Genomic DNA, 21,915 nt, shown 5'->3' on the forward strand with positions numbered 1-21,915 from the left:
GCCTATATCGCTTGCATCAATGGCCAACTTAAATTGCTTGGCATCATTGGGTACTGCCAAAACTGATATCGTATTTAATACAGTTTTCAAACTATCAAATTACTTCTGACACTCCCGTGTCCATTGAAACTTCTTGCCCTTTTTTAATAGTTCAGTCAGCGGAGCAACCACACTGCTAATATTTGGTACAAATTTCCAGTAAAACCCACTCATGCCCAGAAATCTCAAAACTTCTTGTTTTGTTGTAGACACTGGGAAATCCATGATAGCCTTGACTTTCACATCTCTCGGAGCCAGCTTACCATGTCCAATGGTATGGCCTAGATATGTAACTTGTGCCTTTGCGAATTCACTTTTAGCCAAGTTCATCACCAAATTAGCTTCTTGTAATCAAGAAAATAATTCTTCCAGATGCTGTAAGTGCTCCTCCCACATCTGACTGAAAACTATTAGATCATCAATATAAATAGCACAATTGCTTAGACCTGCAATTACTTTGTTTGTCAGTCTTTGTCACAGGTGCATTCTTCATACCAAATGGCATGACTTTAAACTGATATAGTCCATCTGGCATCACAAAAGCCGATCTCCTTTGCTCTATCCGGCAACAGTAGTTGCCAATATCCTTTTAGCAAGTCAATCTTGATGCAAGTGATATAGGCATTGGGGCCGTACTGTTACAAGAAGATGACACTGGAATTAAAAAACCGATAGGTTATTTTTCATGGAAGCTAAATGTACAACAGAGAAGATATTCAACAATCGAAAAAGAGACCTTGGGTTTGGTGTTAGTGTTGCATCATTTCTCAATGCAATCTTCCAACTGTGGTATAGGATATGAATCCACTTTTGTCACCGCATTCACTTTTCGATAGTCCACATACAGTTTTTGTGTTCCATTCAGTTTCGGTACCAGCACAATAGGCGAACTCCAGTTACTGCAACTAGACTCATTGATGTCATTTTGAAGCATGAAATCAATTTCTTTATGTACTTGTGATAACTTTGCTGGATTTAATTTATAAGGATATTGTCTTATTGAAGATGAAACCTGTACAGACACATCATGTATAGCTAAATCTGTCTTCCCTAGCTTATTCCCACAAATATGTTTGTGTGACTGCAATAGCTTTTCCAAATCACTTTGACACTTGCTTGGAAGGTAACTCAATATTTCATTTAAATTTTGAAGCACCCCTCATTATCCAATTTGATTAGAGGAAAATCAATTTCAGAGTTCTGCATTTCTACATCTTTCTCATCATCCACCATCATTAATATCTCTTTCAGTTCCTCTTCCCTGTCAAAGTACTTTTTAAGCATATTTACATGACACACTCTCTGCTTCTTTTTTCTATTTGGAGTATTTATTAAATAATTTACTTCACTAAATTTCTTTTCAATCCTGTAAGGCCCACTAAATCTTGCATTTGATGAATCACTTAGTACTGGTAACAAAACTAATGCTTTCTCTCCAGAAACAAAACTGCGAGCTTTAGTTTTCTTTCACTGCTTTCACTTTCATCACTTGCTGTGATGTCTTTAAATGCTCCCTAGCCAACTCACATGCTCTATTCAATCTTTCCCTGAAATTTGATACATAATCCAGGAGAATAGTTTCTGAATTTTAACCCGCCAATTTCTCATGAATCAATTTCAGTGGTCCCCTTACCTCATGACCATAAACTAGTTCAAAAGGGCTAAAACCGGTCGATGCATTAGGAGCGTCTCTAATAGCAAATAAGAAAAATGGAATTCCTGTATTCCAATCCTGTGCAAAATCCTGACAGTATGCTCTTATCATAGTTTTTTTAAAGTTTGATGCCATCTTTCCAAAGTTCCTTGTGACTCTGGATGATAAGCTGTTGACTTAAACTGTTTTATCCCCAAACTGCTCATTACTTCCTTAAACAGCTGCAACATGACGACATGAAATTTGACCCCTGATCTGATTGTATTTCTTTAGGTAAATTATATATTGTAAAAAAATTAATTAACTCTTCCACAATCTTCTTAGTTGTAATATTTCTGAAAGGTATCACTTCAGGAAACCTGGCAGACACATCCATTATTGTCAGTAAATACTGAATTCCACTTTTAGTCTTAGGGAGGGGTCCTACACAATCAGTCATGACCCTGGTAAAAAATTCTTCAAATGCTGGTATTGGGATTAAAGGTGCTGGCTTAATCACTTCTTGTGATTTCCCTGTTACCTGATATGTATGACATGTTTTACAGAATTTGACTACATCCCTTTGCAATCCTGGACAAAAACAACCTCTATATCTTTTCTTGTGTTTTCCTCATTCCTAAATGTCCCCCATTGGAATTTTATGAGCAATTCTCAGAATCTCATTTCTTTACCTAACTGGGATAACAATTTGGTGCACCTCACTCTAACTTTCATTTGCTGAGACATGATCTGGCCTCCATTTTCTCATTAAAATATCTCGCTGTAATAACATACTGGGATGCATTTTGTTTCTGTGTCCGAGTAAGCTTTCTGATATAACTGTTTTAATTGCAAATCATTTTTCTGTAACTACATTAACCTCCTTGAGTTAAACACTCAGCTGAGTTGTCCTGTAGTCTTTCCTTCTGAACAATGTTATCAAACACAGTGCCAGCTAATTAGATTTCAACACCTTCTTCTTGCCTTTGAACTGCCTGCTTATCTTGTTTTTCTTGTTTCAACCTATGTGCCTTTGACCTCACTATCACTCTTTAAATTTATATTCCACAATGGAATAGGTTTAGCATCTCCATGAACCCCACTTATTATCACCTGGTCCTGCAATACTCCCTCTGAACAACAAATGTCACTATTCCACAACATTAAGGATCAACTGGCCCCTGTGTCTCTTAAAATTTTAATATCTTTACCTACTCCATCCTGTACACATGGAAAGACTTTCCCTTCACACACAAAGTCTTTAAACATTTCTGCAACCCTCTCCTCTGAATTCTCTTGGGTAAATTGTGAACACATTCCCACTTCTTTACCTATCACCGATTCTTGCTGTTTTAATTGTACACAAACCACTGGTTTCTTCTGTGCCTGAGCCTCAAAACCCACAGCACTTTTACTTCCAGAACTTTTCCGCACCCCAATAATTCCAACAGATTTTGCCTGCAATTTCCAACACTGACTTTGTGTGCCCCACTTTATTACAATGAAAACTCCTTCCTTTTTATTCTGAGAAAAAAACTTCCTGGGAATTTCGAGCTACTCCTCTTTCCTGACTACCAACCTTCCTTTCACCTTCCCACTTTCTATCCTTTTCCAATTTGAAAGGGCGACGAAAGAAAGGTTTATCTCTTTAAACAATTCATAATCATCAGCTATCTCTGCTGCTTGCATTACCATTTGAACCCTCTGTTCCTCCACATGAGTTTTCACTACCGAAGGAATTGAGTCTTTAAATTCTTCCAAAATAATTACTTCCCTAACAGCTGTATATGTTGTCTCTATTTTTAATGCCCACATCTACTGGTCAAAATTACTTTGTTTTACTCTCTCAAACTCAATATAAGTTTGCCCAGGCTGTTTTCTCATATTCCTAGATTTCTGCCTGTATGCTTCAGGAACCAACTCATATGCGCTCAAAATAGCCTTTTGCACCACATCATAATTCACTGATACTTCTTCAGACAGTGAAGCATATACCTCATGTGCTCTACCGACGTAACTTAGACTGTAACAATAATGTCCAATACTCCTGTGGCCATTTCATCTGTTTAGCTATCTTCTCAAATGAAATAAAGAATGCTTCAATTTTTTCCTCAAACGTTGGGAGAGTTTGTACAAATCTAAACATCACCCCACTGGGTTTTAGGGTTAAAGGTTTTTTCATCATCAGGACTCTCCTCAGAATCTCAGGTCCTTTTTAACTTCCAGCCTTTTAAGCAGGCATCCTCTTTCTCTTTCTTTCTCTCGCCTCTTTCTTTATCCTTCTCTCTTGCCTGAAATTCCAATTCTAGCTTCCTTTCTTTCTCCTGCCTTTCTGCTTGCTCCCTTTGAAATGTCCTTTCTCTGTCCTTTGCTTCTAATTCAAGTTTTTTCATTTCCTTTGCTTGTTCAAGTTCAAGCGTCTTCATTTCTAACTGAAGTCGCAGTACCTCCAGCTGTGACTCACTAGTGTCAGGTATCACTTCCAACTGTAGATGCTGTGCTATATCTTTAGTTATATCTGATTACCCAGCCCCCGCAGGTAACCCCAATTTTAATTTATCTTCCAACTCTGCTAACTTACTCTTTGATACATTTTGTAACCCAATCAGAGTTATATCTTTAACTCCCAAACAAGTCTTAGCAATTGCCAAAGCCATCTTGCAGTCTCGCCACTGATGAAAATACCTCACCAACTCCTGAACTCAAAGTGGTTTTAGTTTTGTTCTTTTTATTATTTTTGTAGCATCCAGCCTGAAATGCTGATTTACTCTTAGAATCATACTCTCTGTCCCTTCTTGTCACAGTCTATCATTTCCCATATTAATACCTGATCCTTGTCTCTATTCTTTGGTTTCCCAGATTTGATCCCTTGCCCCCACTATTCAGTTAAAAACGCTCTCCGCTTCCTTAATTAGGTGGCTCATTGGGACACCAGCCCCAGCAAGGTTCAGGTGGAGACCATCCCAATGGTACAGGTCCCACTTTCCCCAATACTGGTGCCGGTGCCCTATGAACCGGATCCCACTTCTCCCACACTAGTCTTTGAGCCATGCATTTATTAGCGAGTAGCTCTCAGAGGCAGGACATCCTCCCCCACGAAAGTGGAAATCCCATCTCAAGCAATATTCAGACCAAAGGTTTAGGTCTGTGAGCCTTCATCAGAATATAGACACATAGATGCTTACATGCAGACTTGCATACAAACAGTAAGCCCCCATTTAATGCTGCCCTGTTTTATATTGTTTCACTTCAATGTCGATCAGTTAATAGGGGCCTGTATTCTTGCTCAGCAGCACAAATTTGTTTCCTGCTCCCTAACCCACCCTCTTGCTGCTGACTCTTTGAATTCGACTCACCCTCTCGCTGATCCTTGCCCTCGCCAACCCTCCCACTCCCTGACTCTCCTGCTCACCACTTCCCTCTTCTGAAACGAAAACGAAAATGGTGGAAAAACTCAACAGATCGAACAGCATCTGTGGAGATAAAAACAGAGTTAACATTTTGAGTCCATATGAGCCTTCTTCAGAGCTGAAGAGAAGTGGAAATGTGGTGACATTTATACTGTTTAAGGGAGGTGGGGCAGGTGGAGCTGGATTGAAGGCCAGCAATAGGTGGGGAAAATGGAGGGGTTGACAAAGATGTCATGAACAAAAGGACAAAGTGGGTGTTAATGGTTGTGGTAAGGGCTAAAGGAGGTGCTGATGGTGGCATTAAGGTCAGAAAGCAGAATGTGATAATAGCAGGACAAGGGTAAGCACTCTGAAAAGAACAACATGAATAAGTGATAGATGGCCCTTGTGGGAGTGGGGTGGGGGGAGGGCATGGTGGTGGGGGAAAAAGATCGAAAATAGGATAAATAGTGGGGATAAAACAATGAATAAATATGAAAATACATAAAAATAAAAATAAGTGGATAAAAATAATTTAAAATAAAAATTAAAAAGTAAAAATGTATATTGAAAAAAGGGGTGAGGATAGAGGAGAGAGTTCGTGGTCTGAAGTTGTTGAACTCAATGTTAAGTCAGGAAGGCTGTAAAGTGCCTAATCAGAAGATGAGGTGCTGCTTCCCCAGTTTGCGTTGGGCTTCACTGGAACATTGCGGCAGGCCAAGGACGGACATGTGGGCATGTGGGCTCTTCTGAACCCTCGCTGTGAGCTGGCGCTCTGGAGATGAGCAGCGAGAAGCAGAAGGAGCAGCTTTGACTTGCAGGAGGTAAGTTCTCTTCAAGTGAGTTGAGATCGGCTTCACCCCTTTTTGATCAGGTTACAGACCCCTGATCCTGACAATGAGATGATTTACTCAACAATGGATTAAATAAATTCGGTACAGCGGGCCAGGACACGACTCCTTTCTGCGGTAAAACCAGAGGGGCAGCGTCGTCAATTACTCAGCCTCCGCTTGCGCTATGGACATGGGCACCACTCCTGGTGACTATAAAACCAGGAACGAGGTGGAAAGAGAGATTTCTAATCAAAAAGGGGTGAAGCTGATCACAAACTCACTGAAGAGAACCTGCCTCCAGCATGTTGAAGTTGCTCCTCCTACCTCTTGCCACTCATCTCCAGAGCCCTCATTCACAGTGAGGGCTCAGGAGAGGGAAGCAGTGAGCAAGAAAGCTGGGGAGCGCGAGGCTCAGCTAGAGCAATGATGGGTGAGAGGATGAGTCAGGAAGCAGGGGAGGCCACAAGTCAGAGGGTCAGCAGCAAGAGGGTGAGTCCGGGACTGACAGAGGCCATGAAGTGGAGGGTTGGCAAGAGGAAGGGTCAACAATGACCAGGAGGGTCAGAGAGCAGGATATGTGGCAAGCAGGATCGGCAGCAAGCAGGAGCTGCTGCAAGTAGAAAGTTACCATGCTTCTTTTATATTTTTAAGTTTAATTTATAAGTTATTTTATTTGCCAATATAGGAATTTAGCAATGTAAAATATTCCATCTTAAAAAGTATAATATTTTAATGTTTTTTTTACTGATGAGGAAGATCCTACAGAACCTAATTTGATTTTAATGGGAAAATGTGATTCGCTTAAAGTTATTTCACTTGAATTCACAATTTTCAGGAACTCAACTTTAAGTGAGGACTTACTGTATTTACAGACACACTTACATACTTGTCTACATTACATACTTAAATACAAAATTATATACATACTTAAGATGCACTCTTACATACACATACAGTTACATATATAATTAAATACATACTTTGTCATCACTTATTTTTCAATATTGAAGAAGATGGTCAGAATATTATCTCATGTTTTTCAGTGAGTTTATAGATGGTTTTTGCCATGTTTCTTCTCTTGAGCAAATTGTTCCCACTTACTGATGTTCATTTTGTACTGTTTAAGAGTCATTTTAAAGCAGTCTTTATATCTCTTTACTGTCCACCACTGAATTGCTTGCCAGCTGTCTCCTTCTCCCAGCCATGCCAGGAAGGATCTTCCCATGTCCATAAATCTCTACAGGTCCTGTATCTTCAGCCAGAGAATAAGCTCCCACCTGCATTCTGCCTGGTGGCTAAAAGACAACAGTATTTTTCCCTGCTGTTCACAGCATCTGCTGTTTCCTGTCTCTCTCTCCAGAACATTCTCCCTCTCTGCCCAGGGTTTCTAAATCAGTAAGTTTGCCCATTGCAAAGACAGCTGGATCTTTCTTTGCATCCAAGTGTGAAAGCTGGCACTTGGGTTTCAGTTGGACTTGACCGGGGCCCCAGTCCCCATGTTAACCAGGTCACATAGGCTTATCATAGGGCAGAACTAGTAGCAAGGTCACCAGTCCTTAGTCATTATTTTATTTTACCTTGAATTAAAAGAGACAGTTTAAAACATAGACATCTCACAAAACCTTACACTCATAACAGGTTGAAGAGCTGCCTATCAGTCCTGAATCTTATGGTTCCAACCTTACTTCACACCATTTTTCATGGGGAAGAATATGCAATGCGAAGTCTGTGCTGTCTGGTCATTTAAATGATTACATATGCAGCGCAGTACTGAATGCACTTCTGACTGGGGATGCGCACTCAGCCAGGGATGCAGGTGCGAACATGGCCAGTACAAGAGACAGCTGGCCTGCACTTCTTAAAGGCTGCCTGCCCATTTAATAGGGAGGTGTATTCAGGCTGCAGAAGCTGGTAGAACTGTCTCCAAAGGTGTTTCAGTGAAGGAATAAGCCAACTATTGGAAAAGAAAGCCAACGAAAGGGCAGCTAGGTTCTCTGATGGAGTGCTGGAGACTTTAGTGCAGGAGATGGAAAGGAGGAGAAAGGTCATATTTCACATGGCTGAGGTAATAAATAAACACTTTGGATCCATATTTACCAAGGAAGAAGATGTCAAATTCATAGCGAAGAAAAGAGGTAGTTAAAACCCTGGATGGGCTAAAAAAAAATGATAAAGAGGAAATATTATAGTGGCTGGCTGTACTTAAAGTTGATAAGTTACCAGGAGCTGATGGGATGCATCCAAAGATACTGAAGGAAGTAAGGGATGAAACTGCAGAGGCATTGGTCATAATCTTTCAAACCTGCTTAGATATAAGGGTTGTGCCAGAGGGCTGGAGAATTGCTCATGTACAAAAAATGGTGTAAGGATAAATCCAGCAAACACAGGCCAATCAGTTTAACCCCAGTGGCCAGAAAGCTTTTAGAATTAATAATCTGAGACAAAATTAACAACCCAGCCACTGGTGCAGGCAAGTCAGTGTGTCCCAAGCCCAGATAAATGGGAGGGTTAGCAGCAGGAAGGGCACCTGGCTGTAAAATCACCCAGTTTGATATGAATGGAAATGGCACCCTTGTTGGAGCTTACCCTGCAAGTGACACACAGGTTCCCTGCCGAACCCTGTGTGGAATGGGCAAGGGTTACTATCTAAAGAAGAAAGTCCGAAGGTGAGGTGAAAAAATGACCAAACTCAAAATAACACGTCCAAATGTTGATAGCCTGACAGGGAGAAGCCGACCTAATGGTGAGAAAAAGAATACAAATCATAGGTCTCCAGAAAACAAAGTGGAAGCACAGCAAAATAAGAGAAATTGGTAGTGGATATTAACTTTACTACCATGGGTAGGATGGGAGAAGAAATACTGTTGGAATAGTACTAAGTAAGGAAATGAGGGACAAGGTGCTGACAGTGGACAGAATCAGTGAAAGAATCAAAGTAAAGCCAGAAATTTGGGACAAAAATGTGAAATATAGTCAGTTGTTATGCACCACAGAGTGGGTGTGGACCAGAGGAGAAAAAGGAACTCTGGGAACTGATGAACAATGCAATTCAAACAATACTGAGTAGTGAAACACTAATGGTGGCAGGTGACTTAAATGGACATGTGGAGAGAGAAAGAGTGGGAAATGAGATTATCCATGATGGACACGGTCTTGGAGAAGTAAATGAAGAAGGAACCAAGATCCTGGAGTTTGCCGTGTCATACCAACTGGTAAAAATGCCTGATTCCAAAAACACAGAAACCACCTTATAACCTGCTACAGTGGTGGTAGAGAAACAGAGCTGGACTACAACATGGTTAGAAAAGAACATGCAAAAGAAGCAAAGGACTGCAATGTCTTCCTCAGTGAGGCACTGACCGCATAACATAGAGTGCTGATAGCAGAGCTGATTGCAAAGAAGCTAAAATAGCAGCAGACAAGAGGAATACAGAACATCAGGTGGTGGAAGCTCAAATATCCTCTAATGGAGGGGAAGTTCAGAGCACAGATGAAGAGACAGCTAAGAGACGTATAAGTTACAGATGCTGGAAGACTGGTGGAACTTGGTGACAGACTTGATTAGGGAAACTGGTGAAAAAGTGTGTAAAAGAGCATCAGTGAGGAAAGAGGCTTTAAAAGAAACTTTGTGGTGGCATGAAAACACAAAGTGCAGTAAAAGTAAAGAAAGAAGTGGAAACAGTCAGGGTTCAAAGAAGATAAAAGAACAGTACAAAATGACAAAAAAGGAATGCAAAGAAAGTGATTGCTACAGAAAGATCTCTGGCCGTGGAAGAAATATATGAAAGACTGGATACCAAAGAGAGACAATAAGATGCCTTTGGAAAGGCAGCTGCTAGAAATAGGCTAACAAAAGATGTACTAAATATACATGCAATCAAGGATGCAGGTGGAGTAACTTTAATGAAAGAGGATGAAGTCAAGAGAGGCGGGACTAATACTTTAATTGGTTTATGAATGAAGTAAACTTGAGAGCAAAGACAGAAGTGGTAACTGCAAAATTAAGTAATGCCAACTTGCATCTATCTGGAAGAAATTAGAACAGCACTGAAAGGAATGAAAAATGGGTGAGATACCAGGTGAAGTATAGACCTGCCTAGATGCATATGGGGTCCAGATCCTGAGCAAGCTAATCAGTTGTGTTATGAGAAGAGAAAAAATCCATAGGGCAAGGGGAACAGCATTTTGGTTCCAATATTCAAAGGAAAGGGAGCCATTCAAGATTACAAAAACTACTGAGGAATTAAACTCCTACCATTGATCCTCAAGGTATGGAAGAAGAATCCTGGACCAGACACTGAGAAAAATAATGGAAAGCCTTGAAGTTTGGTTCAGATTCATGCCCGGAAGAAGCACCGCCACTGCCATTTTTGTTTTTTGAAACAAGTGATGGACAAATATCAGGAAGGCCAATGCAACATGAAGATTGGAGGACTGAAGGAACAACACCTCATCTTCTGATAAGACACTTGACAGCCTTCTGGGCTCAACATTGAGTTCAGCAACTTCAGACTATGAACTTTGTCCTCCATTTTGAATTTTGTCCCCCAAGTGCCAGTCTGTATCTTGTTCTAATGCTTTTGCTTTCAGACAGTGCTGACCTTTATTCTGCCATTAACACCTACTCTGGAACAATGTTTTGTGCCTTTAATACTATCATTACCACTCCCTTTGCCTTGCATTCCATAACATCTTTGTCATTTTATCACCCTCTAACCTATTCCTGACCTTCTCCACCTGCCCTTCTCCCCTTTTTAAACAGCATCAAACCCATCACATTCCTATCTCTCTTCAGTTCTAAAGAAGAGTCATATTTGACTTGAAACGTTAACTCTGCTTCTCTCTCCCATAAATGCTACCAGATCTGATGAGTATTTCCAGCTCTTTCAGTTTTTATTTATGAAGATTGTATTCATAGATCTTGAGAAGGCTGACAGGGTGCTGAGGGAGAAAGCCTGGAGATGTGCTAGAATTTGTGGAGTCCCTGAGAATTATGTATGATTATTGCAGGACATGTACAAAGAATGCCAGATAAGAGGAAGAAGCAGTGTGGGGGAGAGCGAGAGTTTTGAAGCCAATGTTGGATTACACCAAGAGCCTTCCTCTTCCTGATTGTCATGAATGTTAAAACTGAGCAAGTGAGATGGGAAGTGCCATGATCAATGATGTTTGCAGGTGACATTGACCATGCGATAGGGATAATGAGAACATGACTAAGTGTCTGTGGAACTGGAGAAAAGCAGTGGAAGACAGGGGAATGAAGAGCAGTAGACCAACGATCCAATTTACAGACTATGAGTTTGAGCCTAGGGAAGAGGATCAGAGTGAAGGTGTAAACATTATGGGTGAAAACTTGGAGAAAGTGCGTGGCTCCAAGTACCTGGGATCGGAGCTGGCAGAAGATGGAAATATGGAAATGGAAACTAAGCAACTGATTAGCTCTGGTTGGAGTAATTGGAAGAAGTGCAGTGGAGTGTTGTGTGATTAAAAAGTATCACTTAAACCGAAGGAGAGAATCTACAAGACAGTTGTGAGACCATCCTTGTTATATAGTGCATAAACTTGGACAACATTAAGAAGAGAGGAACAATGCCTGGATATACCAATGAGTTGCGGCTTCCGTGATGGAAGTGTTGAGTGATGAGAGAGGACAAAATCAGGAGCCCAGACATTGTGGGGGTTGAGGAGTGGTGTGGGTGGACAGTGAAGACTGTGGGAGCATTGAAGAAAGTAGCCAAGAAGAGATTGAAATGGTATGGTCAGCTGTTAAGAAGAGAGAGATGAAATGTGGTGAGGCAAGTGATGGAGATGGGACTGCCAGGGAGAAGGAGAAGAGGAAGGCCTAAGACCAGATGGAAGGATGCGGTAGTGAGAGACTTAACTAATTCTTCTGTATTGGGAGAATAGAAAGAGGAATGGTGATTGACAGGAGAAGAGAAGGCGATCAACCAGCATTGTGACAACCCCAAGTAAAATGAGACAAGGCAAAACAAGAAGAATCACGGATGAAATTAATAGTCACTTGGACAAATGTGGATTAATTAGGAAAGTCAGTACAGATTTGTTAAAGGCAAATCATATTTAACTAATTTGATTGAATTCTATGATGAGGTAACAGAGATGGTTGATGAGAGTAATGCAGCTGTTGTGGTGTATAAGAACTTCCAAAAGGCATTTAACATGTGCCACATAATAGGCTTACCAGAAAAGTTGAAGTGCATGGAATAAATGGGACAGTAGAAGCAAAGGTATGAAGTTGGCTGGGTGTCAGGAAACCAACAGTTGTGAATGGCTGTAATTTGGGCTGGAGGAAGGTATACAGCATGGTTCCCCAGGGAACAATCCTAGGACCACAGCCTTTTTTGATGTAAATACTAAAGACCTTGGGTGTACAGGGTACAATTTCAAAATTTGTGGATAGCACAAAACTCATAGGTATTGTGAACTATGAGGAGGATAGTGATAGGAGGCTGGTGGGATGAATGGAATTGTGAGTATGAAAATTAATGTAAAAAAAAGTGGTGAGGAGAGACAATAAAAAATAAAGGGGAATGTTACTATCTACTTCTTCGACATAAACATACCAATCATACACAAGGATTGTGAAACAATAATGTGCGTTCTTTATTTAAAGATAAGAATATATCCAGATCATATTCATTGAGAGACTATTGTATATGCATCTGACCTGGACCACTGCTGCTTGTATACTGACTACAAATCATGGGACTACCACATCATATATACCTATTTTCACAAAGGTAGAAGATGCTGCCAAAGCCATAGTGAAAGAAGAGTTGGTTGAGATACTGGATGGGATAAAAATTGATAAAAAGGAAGCATTAGAGATGCTGGCTGTAATTAAAATTGATAATTCATCGGAACTCAATGGGATAAATCTGAGGACACTAAGGGAAGTGAGAGTGGAAATTGTGGGGGTTCTGGTCATAATCTTCCAATCTCAGACACAGGAGTGGTGCCAGAGGACTGGAGAAGTGCAAATGTTGCACCCTTAATCAAAACAGGATAAGGATAACTATAGGCCAGTTAGATAACATTAATGGTAGGAAACCTTTAGCAATGGTAATCTGGGAAAAAATTAATAATCAATTGGACAAGTGCAGATTAATTAGAGAAAGTTAGTATGGATTTGTTAAAGGCAAATCATGTTTAACAAACTTGACTGAGATTTCCAATGAGGTAATAGAGATGGTTGATGAGGGCAATGCAGTTGATCTTCCAAAAGGTATTTTATAAAGATCATAAGATCATAAGAAGAAGGAGTAGGCCATTCAGCCCCATAATAAACTTGCCAGCAGAATTGAAGTCCATGGAATAAAATGGGAAGTGGCAGCATGAATACCATGTTGGCTGAGTGACAGGAAAGAGAATAGTGGGGAACAATTGTTATATGGACTGGAGGAAGGCACACGTTAGGCACCCCCAGAGGTCAGTATTAGGACCTCTGCTTTTGTTGATGTATATGAATGATCTAGACTTTGGTGTACAGGGCACACTTTCAAAATTTTCAGATGTTGCAAAACTTGGAAGCATTGTGAATTGTGAGGAGGATAATGATAGACTTCAAGAAGACAGAGATTAGCTGGTAGAATGGGTGGGCAAGTGGCAGATGAAATTTAATGCTGAGAAGTGTGAAGTGGTGCATTTTGATAGGAAGAACGAGGAGAAGCAATGTAGTAATTATGGTTTTATTTAGTGTGTAATGTACCTTTAAGAATAATACTTGTTAGGCAAGATAACATGATCTTAGTAACCAATAGGAGAATAGCTTGGGCTATCTCAGCAGTCAGAGTAGAGATAGAGTTGGAGTTGAAAGCACAGGTGTAGTTGCTGCTGAGTATGTTGTAAATAATCTTAAAGTTTCCACCCAAGAAGTGTCTGCAGATTACTCTATCATTAATAGCACAACTTGGCCACCCTACAACAGGCAATATAAACTAAAGGGTACAATTCTCAAGGAGTGCAGCTACAGAGAGATCTGGGGATATACATGCACAAATCATAGCAGGGTAGGTTCAGAAAGTGATTAATAAGGCACATGGGATCCTGAGCTTTATAAACAGAGGCATAGATTACAAAAGCAGTTATGATGAACCTTTATAGAACTCTGGTTCGGCCTCAGCTGAGGTATTATGTTCAATTTGGGCACCACACTTTAGGAAAGACGCCATAGCAAGGGTGCAAAAAAGGCTTAGGAGAATGGTTCCAGAGATGAGGCACTTCAGTTATATGGATAGAATGCAAAAACTGGCATTGTTCTCCTTAGAGAAGAGAAGGTTGAGAGGAAATTTGATGGAGGTGTTCAAAATCATGAGGGACTTAGATTGAGTAGATAGAGAGAAACGGTTCCCATTGGTGGAAGAGTCAAGAACCAAAGGACAATGATTTGAGGTGAATGGCAAAAGAGTCAAAGGCAACATTAGGAAAACCTTTTTACACAGTGAGTGGCTGGGATCTGGAATGCACTGCCTGAGAGTGTGGTGGAGGCAGATTAAATTGGGGCTTTCAAAGGGAATTGGATAAGTACCTGAAGAGGAAGCATTTACAGGGCTACAGGAAAAGTGCAGAGGAGTGGTCCAACTGACTTGCTCTTGCAGTGCCCCACCATGATGGGCCAAATGGCCTCTTTCTATGACACTATGGTGCACCAACCTGCTGTCCTCACTCAGGACGATGGTATTGTGCTCCCACCACTGCTACTCCACCAGTGCCCTTGCTGTTGCCTTTCAGCCAGCCAACCTAAACTGCTGCCATCCATGCCAAGGTAGGTCAATCTGAAGCTGGGCCTTCTAGCCCAGAGCTCAAATGCCTCTACAAGGCCACCTCCAGTCTACACCAGTGAAAGTCAGCAGCCTTCTACCAACCATGCTGCAGCCACTTGTATAGCACCATGTAGGAGCATTAGACCAGACAAGACAAGCACATAAGGAAATTTACATGTGTGAATAGTTCAGTTTTGTGTGCAGTATGGGAAGTGTTGTTGATATTGTAGTTATGAAATATTTTTGAGGGGGGTTGCCTTTTATTTCAGGATTTTGGTCAAGAGGACATTGTGTTGGTCCACAACAGAGGAATGGATAGGGGAGAAGTTGTAGAGCAACTGTGATTTGGGCACGATTTTAGGGCATGGAAATCTTGTCTGGAGCGATGGACTTCCAGGTGCTTCCTCCCGTCCTCCTCTTCTTCCTCCTTCCTAGGTCCTCACCGAAGCCCTGGTGACAAGCACTGTTCCCCCATGACAGCAGGGTGTGCATAACACAGGAGACCGCCACAGCTGAAAACTGAACACATGTTCAGCTGAGAATGTTTAAGTGAAGGGCTGGTGATATCAAAAATGGCAAGCCAGGCACCAAGTCAGCATTAGATGCTGACTGACGCCAAAATCTTCCCATTCTGCATGCTTCCAATGTTCTTATGGCATGCTCCTGCTAGCTTCCTTACGAGCATAACACATCATGTAGGCTGTGCCAGGAGTGGCCAGAAGCGGATCAACTGCCATTTTGGGAACTCTTGAGATCTCAGAAGGCTGATACTAGTGACACTACGGAGCTGAATTTTGCAGTCTACATCTTTTTTTTCAGTGACAGAGGTGACACAAGGTACATTTGTTGTATGTGTGTGGTTTTTAACATTATGGTCATATGACTCATGCATGACTGGCTTTGTCTCTCTCTCTCTCTCTCTGTGCATAGTTGAGGCTGCAGGCCAGCACCTACAATTCTCGGAAGTTAACTTACCTCTTAGTTCTTAGTTCTTATGTACTTCGTGATACATTGATAGTCTTGCCAACAATACATAGCCACGCCTACTCTTTAAAGCTGTATTGACACAGATAGAGAGTCAGCAAACAAGATGCATAGACATCTGGGATTGGGCAGGTTTAAGTCAGATTTAATCATGGTTAAATGTTGGAGATCTTGAAGGATGAAGGAGATCCAATATATAATTAAAAGTTTATTTTAGAATTTTGGCGATATCAATGTGCGATGAGTAAAATAACAAATTATAAGTGAAGGCTATAAACCTCCTTAAATAAATGGAATGCGATGTTGTGAAACATATTTCAAGGAAGAAGGAAACATGAAATTCTGCCTAATCCTAGCAGTGTGTTGCCCCCTCCTGGTGCTATTAGAAAACACAGGAACATTTACTCTCTTCGAAGCGCATTTTCACAGCCTGACATAAAACTAGTGAGTGGTCCCTGACCCCTTTATTAGGAGAGCTTGCCTTCAACATTTGTCCTTAACAGTATTGCTGTCAGGGGGAAGGGCGAACACGAGGGGGACAATGGGGAGGGAAGGCTGTGGAATGGCTCTCAAGGGGAAGGGCGAACACATGGGGGGAGCCTTTCTGGAGTCGCCCTCCAACCTCTTGTTGCCACAGGAGTGAGCAGGGGTCTGCTTAGAAAGAAAGGAGGAAGACCTCTTTGCGATGAAAGCCACTGAAAGCCAATGGCTTCATTAGCACTTTTAAAGGGCTACTCAGAACTCAGTGGCTTCACATCACAGTCGCTGCATCTCAAGAGTAACAGAGGAATGTAGAATTTGGGAATGCAGGCAATAGTGAAAGAGGCACAGCTGTATCATATATGGCATTCCATCAATGAAGGCCTGTCGTGTGTTCACCAGATGTGATATTTCTAACAGGCCAGAGGGCATCCACTCATTGACCATGAGCAACTGATTGGTCATTAATATATCACATCAGAGATTGGAGCACAGAGCTAGATTGGGTCAATCATCTCAATTAAACTTTAAAATCCCACGCAGGGCTCAAGATGTTACATATCAGTGATGTCATCTTGGTCACCTCGATGTGTGTGTTAGTGTCTCAGGGACAAAGTGGCATCAGCCACCATGCAAGAAGGGCATGAAAAACTATGGACCCTTACAGTTTCCAAACATGTCATCTTCTGAGCTTCACTTTCTTGCCCCTTGAATCATTAATGCCTTCAATGTTTCCTTTCAGAGAGAAGGCAAAAGCAGATATGGATCCAGGGCTCAATGCTGTCTTTGTCAGGTTCCCAATTCAATGGAGGAGTCGAAGGAGGGAGAAGTGACTCCGTGCGCAGATCCAGCAGGAGGGACATGGTCAAGCGGAGCCAGAGCATGAACAGGAGGGTCAGGAGGAGAGACCCAGACAATGGTGGCGACTCGCCAGACCTAGGGTTTATCGGAGAAGAGTCTCCTATTTACAAATGAGTGAGAGGCAATGCCGTGCATGTCTGCGCTTGTCCCGAGCTCTGGTACATCACATATTCCACATTCTTTGTGAAGATCTGGCACCACGTGCAGTTGGAGGGTATCCCCTGCCAGTGGCTTTGAAGGTGACCGCAGTGTTCAATTTCTTGGCCTATGGTTTTTTCCAAGGATCAACAGGGGACCTGCGGCATCTCTCAGTCCGCAACACATCGATGCACGAAGGAGGTCATGGGTGCCTTTTACAGGAAGGGCCCTCGTTATGTCAGGTTTGCTCTGGATGAAGATAGCCAGGCTGGGAGATTCACCGGCTTCACTGCTATCTCAGGCTTCCCAAGAGTGCAGGGTGCAATAGGCTGCACCCATGTGGCTATACGGGCTCTATGGCAGCAGCCCCTAATGTTTATAAACCGCAAAGGCTATCATTCCATCAAAGTACAACTGGTGTGTGATCATCAGAAGCACATTACACATTTTTGTGCATGGTACCCTGGGAATTGCCATGACTCCTAAACCCTGGGTCACTCCCAGGTGCCTGAGATTTTCAAGGGGCCATTACGTCTGTAAGGATGGCTGCTTGGGAATAAGGGGTACCCACTGAAACGCTCACTGATGGCATTGGTGCATTGCCCTCAGAGTTCGCCTGAGGAGAGATTCAACGCTGTTCACAGCTCCATATGCTCCCTTATACAGCAGACCATAGGGCTTCTGAAGATGCACTTCAGATGCTTGGACCACTCAGGTGATTCCCACTAGGGTTTCCTGCATCATCACAGTGTGTTGCGCCCTTCACAATCTGGCATTGCAAAGAGGTGAACCCGTGCCAGAGGATGAACTGGAAGAGGATGGGAGCTGATTGGAGGATGAAGATCTGGGGACCCAGAAACCTCAGGAGGCTGCTGAGGGTCAGTATGAGTATGGTGACACCATGGAAGAAGAAAAACATGGGAGACCGGAAACGACAATGGCAAACCCAGCCCTGTCAACAGTGCAAAGTACTCCTTACTAACATCTGGGGGCTAGTGCCAAAATTGGGAGAGCTGTCTCACAGACCAGTCAAACAATAGCCTGACATAATCATCCTCACGGAATCATACCTTACAGATTATGTTCCAGGCACTACCATCACCATCCCTGGGTATGTCCTGTCCCACCGGCAGGACAGACCCAGCAGAGGTGGTGGCACAGTGGTATACAGTCGAGAGGGAGTTGCCCTGGGAGTCCTCAACATTGACTCCGGGCCCCATGAAGTCTCATGGCATCAGGTCAAACATGAGCTGATTACCACATACCTCCCTCCCTCAGCTGATGAATCCATGTTGAACACCACTTGGAGGAAGCACCGAGGGTGGCATGGGTGCAGAATGTTCTCTGGGTGGGGAACTTCAATGTCCATCACCAAGCGTGGCTCGGTAGCACCACTACTGACCGAGCTGGCCGAGCCCTAAATGATATAGCTGCTAGACTGGGTCTACGGCAGGTGCTGAGGGAAGCAACAAGAGGGAAAAACATACTTGAACTAATCCTCACCAACCTGCCTGCCGCAGATGGATCTATTCATGGCAGTTTGGGTAGGAGTGACTACCACACAGTCCTTGTGGAGACAAAATCCTGCCTTCACGTTGAGGATACCCTCCATCATGTTGTGTGGCACTACCACCATGCTAATTGGGATAGATTTCGAACAGATCTAGCAACTCAAGACTGGGCATCCATGAGGTGCTGTGGGCCATCAGCAGCAGCAGAATTGTACTCAAACACAATCAGTAACCTCATGGCCCAGAATATCCCCCACTCTACCATTACCATCAAGCCAGGGGATCAACCCTGGTTCAATGAAGAGTGCAGGAAGGCAAGTCAGGAGCAGCACCAGGCATACCTGAAAATGAGGTGTCAACATAGTGAAGCTATAATGCGAGACTACTTGCATACCAAGCAGCATAAACAGCAAATGATAGACAGGGCTAAGCGATCCCACAAACAATGGATCAGATCTAAGATCTGCAGTCCTGCCACATCCAGTCGTGAATGGTGGTGGACAATTAAACAACTTACTGGAGGAGGAGCCTCCACAAACATTCCCATTCTCAATGGTGGAGGAGTCTAGCACAGCAGTGTAAAAGGTGAGGCTGAAACATTTGCAACAATCTTCAGCCAGAAGTGCCGAGTGGATGATCCATCTCTGCTTCCTCAGGAGGTCCCCAGCATCACAGAAGCCAGTCTTCAGCCAATTCGATTCACTCCACGTGATATCAAGAAATGGCTGAAGGCACTGGATACTGCAAAGGATATGGGCCCTGTCAATATTCCAGCAATAGTACTGAAGACTTGTGCTCCAGAACTTGCCGCGCCCCTGGCCAAGCTGTTCCAGTACAGCTACAATACAGGCATCTACCTGGCTATGTGGAAAATTATCCAGGTATGTCCTGTATCTAAAAACCAGGACAAATCCAATCCGGCCAATTACTGCTCCATAAGTCTACTCATGATCATCAGTAAAGTAATGGAAGGGGTCATCAACAGTGCTATCAAGCGGCACTTGCTTAGCAATAACCTGCTCACTGACACCCAGTTTAGGTTCTGCCAGGGCCGCTCAGCTCCTGACCTCATTTCAGCCTTGGTTCAAAGGTGGACAAAAAAGCTGAACTCCCAAGGTGAGGTGAGAGTGACTGCCCTTGACATCAAGGCAGCATTTGACAGAGTGTGGCATCAAGGAATCCTAGCAAAACTGGAGTCAATGGGAATCAGGGGGAAAACTCTCAGCTGGTTGGAGTCATACGTAACACAAAGGAAGATGGTTGTGTTGTTGGAGGTCAGTCATCCCAGCTGCAGGACATCACTGCAGGAGTTCCTCAGGGTAGTGTCCTCAGCCCAACCATCTTCAGCTGCTTCATCAATGACCTTCCTTCCATCTTAAGGTCAGGAGTGGGGATGCTCGCTGATGATTACACAATGTTCAACACCACTCTCAACTCCTCAGATACTGAAGCAGTCCATGTCCAAATGCAGCAAGACCTGAACAATATCCAGGCTTGGGCTGACAAGTGGCAAGTAACATTTGCGCCACACAAGTGTCAGGCAATGACCATCTCCAACAAGAGAGAATCCAGCTATCGCCCCTTGATTTTCAATGGCATTACCATCACTGAAACCCCCACTATTAACATCCTGGGGAGTTACCATTGACCAGAAACTGAACTGGACTAGCCATATAAATACTATGGTTATAAGAGCAGATCAGAGGCTAGGAATCCTGTGACGAGTAACTCACCTCCTGACTCCCCAAAGCTTGTCCACCATCTACAAGGCACAAGTCAGGAATGTGATGGAATACTCCCCACCTACCTGGATGAGTGCAGCTCCCACAACACTCAAGAAGCTTGACAATGTCAAGGGCAAAGCAGCCCGCTTGATTTGCACCACATCCACAAACATTCACTCCCACCACCACCGACGCACAGTAGCAGCAGTGTGTACCATCTACAAGATGCACTGCAGGAACTCACCAAGGGTCCTTCAGACGTACCTTCCAAACCCATGACCACTACCACCCAGAAGGACAAGGGCAGCAGATAGATGGGAACACCACCACCTGGAAGTTCCCCTCCAAGCCACTCATCGTACCTGACTTGGAAATATATCACCGTTCCTTCACTGTCACTGGGTAAAAATCCTGGAACTCCCTCCCTAACAGCACTGTGGGTGTACCTACACCAGATGGACTGCAGCGGTTCAAGAAGGCAGCTCACCATCACCTTCTCAAGGGAAAATGGGATGGGCAATAAATGCTGGCCCAGCCACCAAAGCCCACATCCCGTGAATGAATTTTTAAAAATGTGCCCGCGGTACATTAATTTTTGACACGTTCCAGGAAGAGTAAAGTTAAGTGAGTGAATATGGCCGCATCTCTCCTCGCCCTCAATGTCATTTTCTTTCATCTCAGGGGATGTCCACCCACTTGCAGCGAGAACGTGTCCCGCATTCACACTTGTACATTCTGGTCTCATGAATCATGAGCTTTGCTTTGGTCCATGGGGCCATATGAATGAACTCACTCTAGGAACTGAGAGTCCACTTAGGAGCAAGAGCGATGCAAGAGAAGACTTGAAGCCTTCGCCATCATCTAATGATGCAAACACTGCTGCGCCTGAGATGTGGACATGCCTAGGGATCCCCTCCTCCCGTGCATGTCTTTTCTTTTGTCACTACCACTGAGGAGACACAAATGCTGCTAGAATATCAATGCTGATGAGCTACCCTCACTCAATAGTGTTCTTTGAGGAAGAAGGGTTGGAAACGCTTACATCACACACTTCAAATAAAGATTTAAACACATCTCCCTGACATCACACAAGGGTGGGGAGACTATTCAACTGAGGTTGACATCACAGGAATGTGAATCTCACAGTGAGACACTGTCATTGAGTGGGAGGAAGGGTAAACCTCGAAATAATGGGATTCCAAAGTACAAAATCGCACTGCCTTCAGCTGACAGGAACATTCACATAACCATCAAATGTATTCACAAAAGTGCAATTTAGTTACATGTCTAACACACCCATGACCCAAAAGTGACATCGATTTTTCTTAACTTTCCTAATTCTACCGCTACGCCTGGGTGCAGCCCAGCATCCACAGCAGAGATGGAGGCAGCCTGCTGACTGCTACGACCTGATGTCTGTGATGGCCTTGGCGGACGTCCTCTGGTGGCCTGAGGCCTGGAGGGCCCCAGCCTGATAAAGGTCACCTGCTCAGGGGCAGAAGCGCCCTCGGTTGCCTGAGAAGCTGGAGTGGATGGGGTC

The sequence above is a fragment of the Cetorhinus maximus genome, chromosome 9 (assembly GCF_964194155.1).
Source record: "Cetorhinus maximus chromosome 9, sCetMax3.hap1.1, whole genome shotgun sequence".
In the NCBI taxonomy this organism is placed as follows: Eukaryota; Metazoa; Chordata; class Chondrichthyes; order Lamniformes; family Cetorhinidae; genus Cetorhinus; species Cetorhinus maximus.